A 4,149-nucleotide genomic window follows, 5' to 3' on the forward strand; every position below is an offset into this window, starting at 1 on the left:
AATACTGGCAATTATTTATTTTGTAATTTCAATCGTCTTTGGTCATTAGAGAATGGTAACACTTTATTGTATAACTAAATTAAATAATGATAGATTCTCCGTTGTTTTTTATTATTATGATTAATAATTACGGTACCAGTGACTGCCCAGGGTGCGCCCGACGAAATGTCCTCGTATGCAAATCTTATTTACCTATTTATTTATTTTTTAAGTTCACTTGGTATATAGTCGATTTTTTACGTACGTACTTGACTTATTAATGTATATATTTACTAAAACACTTTTATCTTTAAAAATTTACTGCACGTTTATTGCAAATAGTTAATCCGAAACGGCTAGTCTTGTTTGTAATTTGACAGCCGTGTTATTCTCCTCGTAAAGTTTCACAAAACAAAAGCTCTCGAGTGCTGCGAGTAAATAATGTTTCCTTCCATGTTTACAAATGTAACTACATTAGCAAAAACTGGATGAATCAGTCGCAACGCTTTCATGTCGTGAATTTAGACGGTTGGTTTTGGAGCTCTGCCAGCCAATGATTGCGGTTCCCTATGTTAAATAGCCTTTGAGGGAAAGTCCGAATTTTCGGGTAGCGGAAACTTTTAAACTTTGAAAAATACACACGGGAATTTATTGCCATAGATTGTCTCGGTAAAGTTGTAGTGTATTTATATTGAAAGTTGTAGGTCTATAATCTGGTGCAGTACTGTTCAACTTACATTAGGAGTATTCTGAATTTCTCACTGAATAAAGTAAAACCCTTTAGTTTAAAGAATTCCTAAACCCACTTGCCCGATACAGCAACGCATTAACAAAGGCAAAATAGAAGAGTCACACGAAAGCAGACTAAAGGAAAAAGGGAAACACAGAATAGAGCTCAAACTCAGCAATTGCGCAAAAAGAACAAACGAATAAAACTTAGTTGGTAAGGTAATTAATCGCATTATAAAGTGTTTAACCTCCCATCGGTTATGTGCCGTGCAAATAATATTATAATAAAAATAAATGGGATACTAATTTAAAGCGCAAAGGAATGCCAGTAATGGCTTAACGAAGTTAAAGCAACTTGACAAAAACTAAAACTTCAGGCGGCGCCGGCATTTTCTATCGAGAAATAAAAGATGGTGGATCAAACGAATACCATACTGCCACAAGTATTCGTTCATACATAGGAATTAAATTAAAATGGATTTTTCCGGAAATTCGAGCGCATTTTCCAGGATCTTGTGGTCACATACGGTACGTTAAGCGAACAGGGTGATTTTTATCCTAATTTCTAATTAACTATCACTATTATTAACTTTATATTTTCCCTTGTGAGCTTTGGCATATAAAACCACTTCCCGCCAACCGCCGTTGTACCAACAGATGCATAATAACTAGCTGTTACCAATACACAACGTTGCGTCGCAGCTAAACGTTAACGCAACCATTTAACGCAATAACGCTTCACTTTGTCCCTTTGTCGCATCACACAGCCCAACATACCCCCCTTCGCCCTTCCTGTAATATGTCGGCGATCACGTACCAACTAGACTAATAATTGCTCATCAAAGGTCCCCCATTGAGGAAATGCGTTAATTATTCCCAGACAATTGCACTAGATTACCGAGTAAGTATCGATTGAAGTGGGAGTGCGACAGTGGGGTTACTTCAGTTAGTTCTTGTTTGTATCTCAAAAGGCTTGTACTAATGCTGTGATGCACATAATTTGAGTGAGCAAACTAACTAAACATAAAATTATCAATACAATGCTTTGATCCGTATCGTGCAATTAAAGTAATTGGCCCCCTCTCTCGTAAATACAAATAAATTCGGGATTCGCTCATGTCTACCTATGTATAAGATATTTAAATATTTTTTTTGAATTGTGTGTTAAAATCATGTAGGTATCTACTATAAATTTTAAAATACCTAGCCTGTGCGTTATTAAATATTAAACAATTAATTGTATAGAAAGAGTAGGTACTCATTATGTTTACACCAAGAAGTAAATAACAAATTTACAACTTAAAAAGGGTACAAATTCGGTCTTATCGCTTATAGCGAACTCTTCCAGACAGCCTTTGAATATTAGAGGTAAAATATAATATTTATTTGAAGTACTTAATACTTACCAAGAATGTGTAAGGAGTGTCCACACTGCCTCGCGTAATTCTAGTTGTCTCGGGTACTGTTGATTTGTCGGTAACTCGGTACATACTGTCAATACCTTTGTAAAAGCCGACGCTTCATTCATACGTGACTACGTGACTCTTCGGTATTGAAGGTTAATTGGCTTTTTATATACACATGGCCGATTCAAATAGTTTGGCATTGCATTCTTGTCCCTATTAAAAGGTCTTGAAAGAATAAAAGTAAGACCAAACGTAGTTTTTTTATTTACCGTGGAAAATAAAATATACCTACTTAAATAACATTATTTTTAATATTATTGTTGGCCTTTGAAGTTAATTTAGTGCAAACATAATTAAGAAAATAACAGGTAAAACGAAATGGTTCATAATGTCTCAAAGACAAACATAGGCAGGAATTACATACAAACCTACATATTTTTGCATAGTAAGTAATGTACGAAGATTTTAAAATTATTTTGATCGACATATTTATTCTTCCGCAATTCCTATATATGTGCTTCACCCACAATGATGATCGGAAGGAGCTGCTGATCCCATGAGAAATCATGACAAAAAGGTTTCAGAAGCAAACAATAGGGAACATCACAAGTTCTTTGGCAACTCACAGGAAAGCTTTTTGCGGCGTAAAAATAAACACAAGACCTTCAGTGTCGCGAGTTAAGCATTTTATTTTTACTCCTGGGATGTTCGATTTGGTATGGTTTATTTTTAGAATAGGCTTATGGTATTTATATTTGTATTCAAAAGTGACTTGTTTAGCGGTAGGTACCTATCTAAGCTTGTATTGTTTTACTTACGCCTCGTTCTGAAATTATATTCAAAGTAAAAAGAAAATCAGACACCTTCTGAGTAATCTTTGAGGGCCTTGCGTAAATACAAATTGTAAGCGAACCGTGCGTCGTCAGCTTTACTTAGCTTAATTTCAAGCGCATAAATTCTTCAAAGCTTTTTACTTCGAAACGAGACAAATTTAACAAAATAAATTTTATATCGGCAAAGCTATTAAGCAAGTTAAATACATTTAGTAAACCAAGAAATAACATAAATAGAATGCAAAAGTAAGCGAAGAAGTCTTATAAAGTTTTAACTTAGTCACAGGTAAGTTGAAAGAGCTGCTGAATTCGGATAAGTAACTTTGTGAAACTTAGCTTGCGTGGCTTTTATAAGATTTCCACTTGGCCTAGAAACTTGAGTGGCTTGTTGCGATAGTAATAAATTGTTGTTCGGGAAGTTAATTATTTCATAAATTATGTACAGACAGTATATTGAAGCTCTGCGATAGATGCCGAGGTAGGGAAGCTAGGCTAGGTAGGTACATATCGCTACTTTGTTGCCTTATCGTGTAGATAGGTCAGACAAACTTATTAATATTTTACCATTTTTTTGTATATAGATAGAATATTCTTTATTTGTACACAAGAATAGATTATACAAAGCTTAAATATAAACACATAGGTACAATATATAGTATTCTGTATTTAATAGTGATTGTAAATTTTGCTTATTTTATTTATGCGCCTTTTGTTGCCTGATAATAAACAACTATTTTTACTAATATTAATATAATATCAACCCTGCATTAGGTCGTGGGTAAAAATGTGAGCTTAATTCAACTCCATTTCGTTTATATTTTTATTTGCTCATCGATTACCAGCACATTTAGGGATCGTACTATATTTTGCTCTTCGGTGTCGCATCGCACAAAGTGTCTTGCAGACCGTAAAATTTGGTTGTCTAGTTCACAACATGCGGGATCCAAATATAGCGCAGTGTGTATACAGACCTAGTAACTGCAGGAACTTGGTGGCAGGTTGACTTTGTTTACTTATAGTTCGCAATAGATTTTTATTGGTATGTTACCTACTATTAATTAAGGGTGCGTTGCACCATTTAACTTTAACTATTACAAACGTCACATCGTCTGTCAAAGCATCGGTTAAGCGAAAAATTGGTTGCACCATTCAACTATGGTTAAAATGACGTCATAACTTTAACGATAACCATAACCACCCCA

Source organism: Plutella xylostella, chromosome 23 (genome assembly GCF_932276165.1).
Source record: "Plutella xylostella chromosome 23, ilPluXylo3.1, whole genome shotgun sequence".
In the NCBI taxonomy this organism is placed as follows: Eukaryota; Metazoa; Arthropoda; class Insecta; order Lepidoptera; family Plutellidae; genus Plutella; species Plutella xylostella.